Genomic DNA, 6,227 nt, shown 5'->3' on the forward strand with positions numbered 1-6,227 from the left:
GGCCCGGTTCGGCCCAGGGCGGGCCGGATCTGGGCCCCGGGTGGCGCGGCGAAGTGGGCGCGGGCGCGGGGACGCATGGCGGCGCGCGGTAGGCTGAGGTGGCGGGGTTGATGACGTGGCAGCGCCTGATTGGGCGGAGCGAGGTGGCTGGCGGCGGTGGACATGTCCGGCTCCGCCCGGACGTGTCCGGCGGCGCGGTGGAGAAGAGGCTAGGGTTTAGACTGCGAAAAATTTGGGGAGGCACACATATATATAGGTAGAGGGATCTAGGAGAGTCCAAATGAGATGCGGTTTTCGGCCACGCGATCGTGATCGAACAGCCGAGATGATGGAGAGGTATTAGGTGGGTTTTGGGCCAGTTTGGAGAGGTGTTGGGCTGCAACACACACGAGGCCTTTTCGGTCCCTCGGTTAACCGTTGGAGTATCAAATGAATTCCAAATGGCACAAAACTTGACAGGCGGTCTACCGGTAGTAAACCAAGGCTGCATGACAAGTCTCGGTCTGATCCGAAAACGTTTAACACCTACACACGAAAAGAGGTAGAAAGGGACACCGGAGGACATAGGAGCGCCGGAATGCAAAACGGACAACGGGGAAAATGCTCGGATGCATGAGACGAACATGTATGCAAATGAAATGCACATGATGACATGATATGACATGCATGACACGCAAGCAAATGACAAGGAAACAACAGGGAATAACTGGAGGACACCTGGCACATCGGTCTCGGGGCGTTACAACACTCCACCACTACGAGAGGATCTCGTCCCGAGATCTAGAATATCACCGGAGGGAAAAAACGAAGGAGAAAGAGAAGAGGTAAACTAAGTTGCTTCTTTGACAAACGAGTGAAACCAAAGAACCTTGAAAAGGTTAAGCCATTTCGAGAAAAGAATACAACGGAGATGAACGAAGTTGAAAACACTCCGTTTGGAAAGATGAACAAGGAAGAACAACTTCGAACAGCACTCCGATTGGAAAGAGATGAAAGACTTGATAACATGAAAAAAAAGCTTGAGCAAAGGGACACAACACTCCGGTTAAATGGATAAGCACGAAAAGAACATGATCTTCACAATTCGAGATAATGATTGAAAAGAGCAACATCACAAGGCCTCCGGAAGAAAGAAATAGAAGATAGATAATTGAAAGAAAAGAATGGAGAAGAAAATGTCGACTTCTGTCACAACATAGCTTAAAAAGGCATCTTTTGGAGAAGGGTTGAACGGAGTTCTTAGAAAACCAACAACGAAAAAGAGTAAGCTTAATATGGTCTTATGGAATACATCTCAAATTATGAGGTGACAACCAGCCACTTACGGGAAAAGAATTGGATTAATATGAACGAGGAGACGAGAAACTTATTTCACTGGGAGGGTAGATGAAGAACTTGGATCATATATGAGCACCATAAGTAGCAACAATCCTTAGGGAAGGCTTTAGGTGAAATATAACCCAAGGTAACTCCAACTAAGAGGTTGATGGATTTAAAATATCTCATTCTTAACAACATGTGAATCATGAAACATGAACTCAAATAATCAAGAATGACATAATACCACCTACAATGATATGGAAAAAAGAATTGCACTCCGGATAGCAAGATGAAGAATGCTTGAGCTCCTTAGAAAAGAATCTCGATGAAAAACTTCGAGAAGGAATTAAATCCTTGATGAACCATCATGTAGAACCTCCATGAAGAACTCCGTTAAACAAAAGAATGATCAAACCGAACGAAAGAGAAGTTGAAAACACAAGGTGAATCCTTGTACCGATTTAGATGAATCTCCGTGGTGAAATAATTGAAAAAGGTTGGAACTCCGGGAAAAAGAGGAGATGAAACAATTGAAAACCGAGAGCTTGATGAGCCTCCGGAATAAGGAATTGAATTTACTCGATGAAACAAGAATAAGAATTATATTATGCTTATCCTTCACCAATTTAAATTGATGACAAGCAGCGGATTTGGCATACTACTTATTCTCGTAGAAAGGATTAAAAGAGATATAGCGCAAACTTTAGAAAATATTCAACGAACCACCGGTAGAATTTGAAAACAGCGAAAGAATTGATATGAAAAACAAGGAAGAGAGATCTTGAACGAACCACCGTAAGAATTGGAAAAGAACGAATAAAACATGAAGAAACACTGGGAAGGATTAGCAAATACACGAAGATGCTTGAGAGAATTTAGATCCATGAGAACGACGAGATTACGAGCTGATTAGAGAATCCTTGATCTAAGCACCGGTATGATTTAGAGTATGAGAGCTGAAAGCTGGAATGAATAAATCTTCTGAAATGATGGGCTTTGGACGAATCAAACTGAAAAGAATCTTGAATTGCTCCGGATAGGTGAAAAGAATTCTCACAATCGAAAAACAATTATGAAAGGATGGCATTAAGCTAGAACCACGAATCTTGAAGAGAGTGGAGCAAGATTGAGAGAAAAATCTTCTTCGGTCTTCAAGTGTTGTGAAAGACGATGAGAGACACCACCATGAATTATTTATATACTCCGGGATGACGAATAGGAAGGTTGAGCCAACAGTGAAAAGAATTTGAAAGATCTTGTAGAAATACATATGACTGATGATGGATCATTCTTACGTCAACTTCGAAAAGAATTTTTGAGGATAGCTCCAGGAAAATTAGAAGAGTCAGGTAAGATCCTGGAAAAAGACCTGTGGGTTATGGCCCACTGAAAAAGATACACCGTAGAACGATTCAAAAGAGAGAAAGCACCGGTTGAATTAAATGGCTTGAATGAGGAACAAACTCGAAAGATCTTGAATGAATGAGAATAAACACTAGCATCTTCTGAGATATCTTCAGCACTCCGGAACAAATGAATAGCGAGAAGTGACTGATTAAGAATTGCACCGGCATGAGAAAGCATTGAAATGAGGAAAGGGTATGATCAACGCCAAAAGCTTGAATCAAATCCACTGTAGAAGAAAAAGAATGAAGAATGATGAACTTCAAGCTCCGTTAGGATCTTCATGAGAGCCGCCGGGTAAGAATATTGACGGAAAAGAATGGAGAGGCTTCATAACCAATAAGATGGATACTTGACTAAGAATTCTGAGTCCTCGAAGAAAAAGGGTGGGTGGGCGGGAAAAACAAAGGCAACTTGGAGACGGATGAAACAAACATCGTTGAGAAGAACTGATACTTGATCTTACTGATGTTGAAATGATTGGATCCACTTGAAGAGAAACACGCCGGTGAAAAGGATTGACATGACAATCTCGATTATTAAGAAGGATTGATATTCACATCAGAGTATGATAACACCATTTAGAGAAGGTATGGAATCAACATTTGTCTCTGAAGCAACTCGAATACCACAACTCAAAACAAAACAAAGGATTGGCTTGCGGAATAAGCCGGAACAAACATATGGTAGAGATTTCGTCCGAAGTTTTTGTGGTGGGGCCTACACGGGCTCGATCATACAGCGCCATCATTGAAAGATCGTGGATATCGCCTAGAGGGGGGGGGTGGTGAATAGGCGCTTTAAAATAATTACGGTTTAGGCTTGAACAAATGCGGAATAAACCTAGCGGTTAATTTGTCAAACACAAAACCTACAACAACTAGGCTCACCTATGTGCACCAACAACTTATACTAAGCAAGATAAACAGCTATGTGATAGCAAGATATATGACAAGAAACAATATGGCTATCACAAGGTAAAGCGCATAAGTAAAGAGCTCGGGTAAGAGATAACCGAGGCACGCGGAGACGACGATGTATCCCGAAGTTCACACCCTTGCGGATGCTAATCTTCGTTGGAGCGGTGTGGAGGCACAATGCTCCCCAAGAAGCCACTAGGGCCATCGTAATCTCCTCACGCCCTCGCACAATGCAAGATGCCGTGATTCCACTAAGGGACCCTTGAGGGCGGTCACCGAACCCATACAAATGGCAACCCTTGGGGGCGGTCACCGAACCCGTACACTTTGGCAACCCTTGGGGGCGGTCACCGGTACCCGTCAAATTGCTCAGGGCGATCTCCACAACCTAATTGGAGACCCCGACGCTTGCCCGGAGCTTTACACCATAATGATTGAGCTCCGAACACCACCAACCATCTAGGGCGCCAAGGCACCCGAGAGGAACAAGCTCTAGGGTGCCCAAACACCCAAGAGTAATAAGCTTCTCAAACTTCACTTCCACGTATCACCGTGGAGAACTCAAACCGATGCACCAAATGCAATGGCAAGGGCACACGGAGTGCCCAAGTCCTTCTCTCCCAATCCCACCAAAGCAACTAATGCTAGGGAAGAAAATGAGAGGAAGAACGAAAGAAGAACACGAAGAACTCCAAGATCTAGATCCAAGGGGTTCCCCTCACCTAGAGGAGAAAGTGATTGGTGGAAACGTGGATCTAGATCTCCTCTCTCTTTTCCCTCAAGAACTAGCAAGAATCATTGGAGGGATTGAGAGTTAGCAAGATCGAAGAAAGTCAACAATGGGGGAAGAACACGAGCTAAAAGGATAAGGTTCATTGGGGAAGAATACCCCCTTTTATAGGTGGGGAAAAATCCAACCGTTATGCTCACAGCCCGCATAGAGCGGTACTACCGCTCCAAGGAGCGGTACTACCGCTAGGGCGGAAGTACCCCTTTGAAAAACAACAGCGAGGAGGCAAAAGGCTAGAAGAACCGCCGAACCGGTACTACCGCTCGTCCTCACGGTACTACCGCTCGACCTCACGGTACTACCGCAAATGGTAGCGGTACTACTGCTTGCGAGCGGTACTAAAAAAACATCTGGGCCTACCACCGCAAGACTTGGGACGAGTTTTTGGTCCGGAGCGGTACTACCGCTGCAGGAGCCGCGGTAGTACTGCTCTGGAGCGGTAGTAAAAAATTACATCCGCTCCAATTCACGGTAGTACCGCTGCAGCCTTTTCAGAACACCAAAACTGCCACAACTTTTGCAAACGAACTCTAAATTCGATGAAACCAAGTTTGTTGGAAAGCTAGCGACAAGGGCTAACAAAATCTTGAAATAAATATCAATAAGAAGCAAATTATAAAAGGCCCATAAGAAAATGGTGAGGACCCTTCCTCGGATAAGACAGGTAAAACCTACAACACCAAAAACATCATAGAAGACGCATGCGAACTCCGCTTTTGATGAAACCAAGTTTGTCATCAAGATGACCATAAGCTCTAAGACTCACAAAGAGAACCAAACAAGAACCAAGAAACATGATGCAAGGATGCAATGGTTTGAGCTCTCGACGAACGATACGATCAAGCTACTCACTTGAGAGCCCCGCTTGATAGTACGGCTATCGATCCTATAACCCGGTCTCCCAACTACCACCATGAGACCGGTAAAATAGAAAACCTATCAAGGGAAAACCTTTGCCTTGAACATGATCCACTTGAGTTAGATGATGACGATCTTGTCCTCCTCAAGATGGACCACCTTTCTTGATTGCGTTGGGTCGATGAAGACTAGATGATTGCTCCCCCATACTCCACTATGGGTGAGCCCCTCTTCGGCACATCTTCACAAGTCCATTGACACCAGAATGGATGGCAAGCTTCAAGCACTTGATCTCTTCATGATTCTCCACTTGAAATTGCACACGGCAATCTTGACGACGATCACCACTTGATGTCATCCTTCCCATGGGTTGTATGATATCATCCTCTTGACGCAAGCCCATGAACATGTACCTAACCCCACATAGACTCTCACATAGACCATGGGTTAGTACACAAAGTGCAATGGACAATGCTTACCATACCATGGGATCACTTGATCCCTCTCGGTACATCTTCTACTCTTTGTGAGTTGATCAACTTGATTCACTCTTGACTTAGTCTTGATCAACCTTGAATCTTTCCAACTCTCTTCATTTGGATGATGTCTTGAAGGTAAACATGAATGATCACATAATCTTGTTCTTCAAGACATGCTTGCAATAAGCTCAACTCTCAAATGACCAATCTTTGGATAATTCCTTGAATAGCACCTTGGTCGACACAAACTCTTCTTGAAACCAACACATGTACTCCAAGAAAAGCCTATGGACAAAACCTTCAAATATAACTCAAGGAAACCATTAGTCCATAGAGATTGTCATCAATTACCATAACCAAACATGGGGGCACCGCATGTTCTTTCAATCTCCCCCATTTTGGTAATTGATGACAATCACTTTCACGAGAGTTTATACAAGGAATTATGCATCACCA

Source organism: Triticum dicoccoides, chromosome 2A (assembly GCF_002162155.2).
Source record: "Triticum dicoccoides isolate Atlit2015 ecotype Zavitan chromosome 2A, WEW_v2.0, whole genome shotgun sequence".
NCBI lineage: Eukaryota > Viridiplantae > Streptophyta > Magnoliopsida > Poales > Poaceae > Triticum > Triticum dicoccoides.